Source organism: Anomaloglossus baeobatrachus, chromosome 1 (assembly GCF_048569485.1).
Source record: "Anomaloglossus baeobatrachus isolate aAnoBae1 chromosome 1, aAnoBae1.hap1, whole genome shotgun sequence".
Lineage (NCBI taxonomy): Eukaryota > Metazoa > Chordata > Amphibia > Anura > Aromobatidae > Anomaloglossus > Anomaloglossus baeobatrachus.
The window spans coordinates 848,805,104-848,811,103 of record NC_134353.1 but is presented as its reverse complement, the minus strand read 5'-3'; the positions used below and the strand labels follow the sequence as shown (position 1 = coordinate 848,811,103).

Sequence of the window (6,000 nt, the reverse complement as noted above, 5' to 3'; positions counted from 1 at the left end):
GGAGAGAGGCTGCACGTTGGGGGGGGGGGGGAGCTTGCAGGGGGAGAGAGGCTGCACGTTGGGGGGGGGGAGCTTGCAGGGGGAGAGAGGCTGCACGTTGGGGGGGGGGAGCTTGCAGGGGGAAAGAGGCTGCACGTTGGGGGGGGGGAGCTTGCAGGGGGAGAGAGGCTGCACTTTGGGGGAGAGAGGCTACACGTTGGGGGGGGGGAGCTTGCAGGGGGAGAGAGGCTGCACGTTGGGGGGGGAGGCTGCACGTTGGGGGTGGAGCTTGCAGGGGGAAAGAGGCTGCACGTGGGGGCCGAGCTTGCAGGGGGAGGGAGGCTGCACGTGGGGGGGCTCGTGCTGGGCAGGGGGCCGTGTTGCACTTTGTGGGAGGTGTGCTATTAATCTTCTCCCTTTGTTTTTCTAACACAGTTTGTGACTACTGGCATCTGGGTGTAATTGCCCCCCGTCGTCCCACCTTAGAGACTGAGAGAACAGTGTGGTCTAATGCACATCACACCTCCTGTGTCCTCCAATGTATTCAACAAGAGGATTTTTATGGTAAATGGAGAAATACAATTTTTACACCTAAAACGCACGGGACTCCGATACAAAAGATTTTTTTTCTTTCATTGTTGCCAATGTCCAACATGGCTTTATTCTACGTATTAATTTGTAAAGTTGATTGTTACAGTGTATATTTGTATCCCCGACCTTCTGTCTCCCCCTCCCTAATTACCCTGTAGACTGTAGCCCCCGAGAGCAGGGTCTGCGCCCCTCTGTACCCGTCTGTCAGTGTTATATATTTGTATCCCCGACCTTCTGTCTCCTCCCCATTATCCTGTAGACTGTAAGCCCCTGAGGGCAGGGTCCGCTCCCCTCTGTACCAGTCTGTCAGTGTTATATATTTGTATCCCCGACCTTCTGTCTCCTCCCCTTTACCCTGTAGACTGTAAGCCCCTGAGGGCAGGGTCCGCTCCCCTCTGTACCAGTCTGTCAGGATTGGTTTATTCACTGTAATTTATATCTGTATTTTTAATTGATATACTTATTTTAATAAAACTGTTCTAGAAGTTTGGGCTGAATGTTCATTTCTATAATGATAAAGCTCGGTGTGACATTAGTGAGCAGTCACTGCCGGTCGGGCTGCGGTCACAGTGTTGTAGGTAGTTTCCAAAACATCTGTCCTCACATGTAGACCCACAGTAAACTGATCAGATCTCGCTGACAATTTATTTTCTGTCTTTAGCAGACCCCTGATCCTCTCTCACGCCCCCCATTTATTAGGCCCCAGTCCTGTTTCACCGTGTTTCCCTCCTTTGGTGGCAACATAACTCCATGAGGCTCACACCGCCTGATTCCGGTCATATGGGGCGAAATGTTTTTTTTTTTTCTTTAAATTTAAAGGGACGTAAGTTGCTTTTTGCTGAGCGTCTGAAGCTGTTGCCACCACTGTTCCATAGGACGGGCTCTGGCAGAGGTGACACTACATATTTTACAGAGGGGTAACAATACTTCTTAGAAATTTTGAGAAGTATTTTTAGCCGCTGAGGAGAACATCATAATTTGCAGCAACTCAAAATGATAGTACATACAGTAGATGGGTATCTATAAGGCCCCTTTCAGATGTCCGTGTTTAAACAGGTGCAAGCCACACGTACCAGTATGGTTGTCCATGTGGTACCGGTAAAAAAAAAAGTAAGATACTGAAATGAATGTTTTTTGGTTTTGTTTTTTTTTTTTTTTTTTTTTTTTTGTTTAATGTGGAAAGCCTGAAAAATTAAAGATATAGGAAGATAAATAGAGCTTATAGAATAGTGTTCTAGAGATAGTTAGCTTGACCAGCATTTTTACACCATTTTTATTTTTTAATTTAAAAAAAAAAAGTGGGGTCCCCCCAACTTTCATATCCAGCACAGGAACAGCAGCAGCTGTAGGCTGAAATCCTCAGCTCTTTGCAGTACCTTGGCTGGTTATGAAAAATAGAGGGGATCCCACGCTTATTCTTTACATTTTTAGATTAAAAAAAATTACGTGTGGTCCCCTCTATTTTTACTAAAAAAACAGCCATGGTACAGCAGACAACTGGGGGATGATATTCTTAGGGTGGAAAGGGCCATGGTTATTTGGCCCTTTCCAGCCTAACAATAGCAGCCCACAGACGCCCGAGAAGTGGCACATCAATTAGATGCAGCAATTGTGGTGCTGGACCTGGCTTTTCCCGTTGCTTTGGTGCAATGGCAAACTGGGTAATATTTGTGGGGTTGACGCCAGCTCCAGCATACACCCCTACTACTAATCCAGTAGATGAAAGGAGAATAACAAACTTTATTTGAACAAAAAACCTTCGACTCAGACCTCATTCACCAATTTATTTGATTTTTATAAATAAAAAACAGTTCTACCGTAATCTATGGTGAGGTCCCACGACATTCCCCAAAAGCAAACCTGGAAAGACATAAAAGAGAAAATCATTCAATAAATAAAGACAAAAGACACCCTCTTTTCCAATTTATTTCTCTATCAAAGCCCTAATCCTGGTCTGCCGAAAGCCAATTGGGGGCGGTCACGTCAATACTGCTGTCACACTCAATGGAGAACCGAACATTCCTCATTGGTTGTGAGAGTACTCACACACACACTGCTGTGGATGCTTCTGTTTGATGACCTTCATCTCATAAGGTGAGCTCAGGTTATTCAGGTCAGCAGTATGTGTGCGGGCGCGGCAGTGATGTCACAGGTTAATCAGAGTTCACAATGAACTCAGATGACATCCTGATGACACCCGCGCTACTGTGGGGGTCGCGGCAGTAACGTCATGGGTTCATCGGAGTTCTCAATAAACTTTGAAGAACCCGTGAAGTCACTGTCGCTACACCCGCGGTGGCGTAGGCGTTGTCAGGATATCAGAGTTCCTTGGATACTCGCCTGTCCCCAGCGATGCTGTCCCTGGCACTGATGTCTATGGTGCTGCTGCTTCCAGGTCCTCCGTTGAGTGCATATTCATTGAGTATAATGAGCGGGTATCGGAAGCAAGTGACAGCAGGGCTGGAGACAAGTATAAAAATTCATTTTATTTCAGAGACACGTGTTTTCTCTGGTTCTTGTCACACGGATTACATCAGTGTGTGACACCCGTGCTGCCTGAGAAAAAAAAACAATGTCTGCGTGCAGGGAAATGTGGGGCAACACGGTCCATGTAAAAACATGCATGTGTGAGGAACACTATAGAATAACATGAGTACGTGTGGCATCCGTGTTAAAAATGGATGTCACACATACCTGAAACATATGGATAAAAATTCCCCGTTTTCCCTATCGGTGCGGGTTCCAGTGATCGGACACTGATCAGCAGGTGATCACCTTGCCCATGGATAGGTGATAACTTGTTTTCACTAAACAATCCCTTTAAGGCGTGTAAACAATCCCTACAATTATTTGTCCGACAGCTCTCTCTTGACTATCACATACAGGAGTGCTTGGCCAAATGTTCTTGTGTTCTCTCTCTGAGAGCTGATGTCGCCTCCTCTGGGGGTGGATTATCTTTCAAGAGATCAAAAGCATCAACAAGTGGAATTCAAACACGCCGGTTCCTTCCCTCCCTTTAAGCTGGGTTCACACTAATCGACAGCGACAACGACGTCGCTGTTACGTCACCATTTTCTGTGACGTAACAGCGACCTTGTAAGTCGCTGTTATGATCGCTGCTTAGATGTCAAACACAGCGACGCAGCAGCGATCATAACGTCGCTGTGCTACATGTGCAGAGAGCAGGGAGCCGCGCTTAGCGCTGGCTCCTTGCTCTCCTAGGTACAGTACACATCGGGTTAATTAACCCGATGTGTGCTGCAGCTACATGTCACAGTGCAGAGAGCAGGGAGCTGCGCACACTGCTTAGCGCTGGCTCCTTGCTCTCCTTGCTAAAGTATACATTGGGTTAATTACCCGATGCGTACTGCAGCCACATGTGCACAGAGCAGGAGCTGGCACTGGCAGCAAGGGCGGAGGCTGGTAACGAAGGTAAATATCGGGTAACCAGGGAAAGGTCTTCCCTTGGTTACCCGATGTTTACGCTGGTTACAGCTTAACGCAGCTGCCAGACGCCGGCTCCTGCTCCCTGCTCGCTTCATTTCGTCGCTCTCTCGCTGTCACACACAGCGATGTGTGTGTCACAGCGGGAGAGTGACGACCAAAAAATTAAGCTGGACATTCAGCAACGACCGGCGACCTCACAGCAGGGGCCAGGTCGTTGCTGGATGTCACAGACAGCGACTGGACGTCGCTGCAACGTCACAGAAAATGGTGACGTAGCAGCGACCTCGTTGTTGTTGTCGCTGTGTGTGACACCAGCTTTACATCCATTCTCGAGGTAAGTCAGATAGCCCCCATACACATCATATTGTTGTCTGATCCGGGCAATTTTAGCCCTATGTTTATGGGAGCTTTCATGTAATCTGTATAAGGGCTTATTCAAACATCTATGAACGTCAGTACAATCTCTGAACACAATGCATGGACTGGCTGAGGCCGTCCTTATAGACATTGCTGTGAGCTCAGAAATCATGAACCTCAGTGCAGCAACTCCGCTCTAGTCACCTCTAGTGAGATAGAATGGAGTTACTGTACAGGGGACGTTCCTTACAGACAGTGCTGTGAGATCAGAAATCATGAACCTCAGTGCAGCAACTCCGCTCTAGTCACCTCTAGTGAGATAGAATGGAGTTACTGTACAGGGGATGTTCCTTACAGACAGTGCTGTGAGATCAGAAATCATGAACCTTAGTGCAACAACTGTGATCTAGTCATCTCTGTGCTGGGCAGTGTTGTAACTAGAATTTGATGGGCCCCAATGCAAAATTAGGACCTGCCCCCCCCAACACAGATACACTGGGTACAGGATAATGACACCGACACTCGGGGCATGGGATAATGACGCTGACACTCAGGGTGCGGGATAATGAAGTTAACAATTGGCTCTTTCCCTCAGCACTCAGGTTTCCCATGATCTGAAATCCCTCTTTCTATCATCATCCAGCTTTCCTATGTTCTGATATCCATCTTGTCCTCAGCACCCAGCTTCCCTAGGCTCTGCTATACATCTTTCCCTCAGCACCCAGCTTTCCCATATCATAGCATCGTAAAGCTGGGTGCTGCGGGTAAGAGCCTCTTTCCATCAGCACAAAACGTTCCCATCCCAAGCTTATGTCTTTGTCCCCCCTCGTATATATAGTTCTCCAAATACTATAATGGCCCCCACATAGCCTTCCATATAGCATATTGGGTCCCACGTAACCCTTCATTTTACTAGAATGCGCCCCATAGTCCTCCTTGTATTATAATGCATTTCCCATAGTCCTCTATGTATAAGGTAACTCTTATAGCCCTCCAATTATTATACTACAACTCCCATAGTCCTCCATGTATTATAATTCACTCCATAGTCCTCCATATATTATACTGCACCCCATAGTCCTCCATATATTATAATGCACCCCCATAGTCCTCCATGTTTTATAATGCACCCCCATAGTCCATGGATAAGGTAGCCCTCATAGGCCTTCATATATTATAATGCAGCCCCCATAGTCATGCATGTATTATAATGCACCCCACAGCTCACCATGTATTATAATGCAGACCTCATAGGCCTCCATGTATAATAATGCAGCCCCCATAATCCTCCATATATTATAATAGTAGCTGTCATATACCGTCCCCCAGGCCCACCCACCCAGTTCCTTGACCACTTTTCAGCCTGGCTGCCGCACTTCATGTCCTCAGAATTACCAACCCTCATCCGAGGAGACTTTAACATACCCATGATCAGCCCCTCCTCCCCATCTGCATCCCAGCTTCTATCTCTCACCACCTCCCTTGGCCTCTCACAGCTCTCATCTTCTGAGACACATGAAGATGGTAACACTCTTGACCTGGTCTTTATCCGCCTCAGCTCAATCTCTGACTTTGACAACTCACCTCTTCCCCTCTCTGACCACAACATCCTCTCCTTCAAGCTCA

The 6,000-nt window shown here is 47.2% G+C and overlaps 1 protein-coding gene and 1 long non-coding RNA gene across 2 annotated transcripts in view; one reads left to right on the top strand and one right to left on the bottom strand.

Moving 5' to 3' along the window:
- LOC142254279 (uncharacterized) overlaps nt 1–1,055 on the top strand; it is a 9,992-nt gene extending 8,937 nt beyond the window's left edge. The window contains exon 2 of the long non-coding RNA XR_012727221.1: nt 415–1,055. This is a non-coding gene — a long non-coding RNA (uncharacterized LOC142254279). The remainder of the gene's footprint in view (nt 1–414) is intronic.
- The window catches only part of SMN1 (survival of motor neuron 1, telomeric), a 69,922-nt gene that overhangs the window by 43,872 nt on the left and 20,050 nt on the right, over nt 1–6,000 (bottom strand). The gene's annotated exons all lie outside the window — the stretch shown is intronic.